The sequence below is a fragment of the Frankliniella occidentalis genome, unplaced genomic scaffold (genome assembly GCF_000697945.3).
Source record: "Frankliniella occidentalis isolate FOCC.00 unplaced genomic scaffold, Focc_3.1 Scaffold378, whole genome shotgun sequence".
Taxonomy (NCBI): domain Eukaryota; kingdom Metazoa; phylum Arthropoda; class Insecta; order Thysanoptera; family Thripidae; genus Frankliniella; species Frankliniella occidentalis.
Genome location: NW_026267501.1, coordinates 113,379 through 113,861, shown reverse-complemented (window position 1 = coordinate 113,861; position 483 = coordinate 113,379).

Genomic DNA, 483 nt, shown 5'->3' with positions numbered 1-483 from the left:
CTGCGCCACCGCAGCAACACGTCACCAGGCCAGGACGGCGTCACGTACAGCAACCTGCGAGCAAAGGGCCCGGGTTGTCACGTGCTGTATGAAATTTTTGAGCGTTGCAGGAATGATCGGCAGCAAGAGCCAAGGGCAGAGGCCCTGAACGCACCGAACGCCCTGAGGGTGCTGAGAAAGGCACGTGCTACCGATGCGCCGGGCCGCATTTTGTGGCGGAGTGCAGGTGGATCTAAAGAAATTGAAATGTGCAACCTGTGGAAGAATATGGCACGCCACCGAGGCGCACGTCGGACCGCGGAAGGACAAGTATCGAGCGGACCGCGGGGGGAGGAGAAACCTAGGGGGGCTGAATTGGGCGAGGAGCTGGACATAGGCGAGGACTTGAACCACGTCAGTTGCCTTGAGGACTCGGAAGATGAAGACGAGGGCCTAGAAGAGGTGGAGAAGCACCGTGTCGTGGTGCCGGCCCCGCCCCCCCTC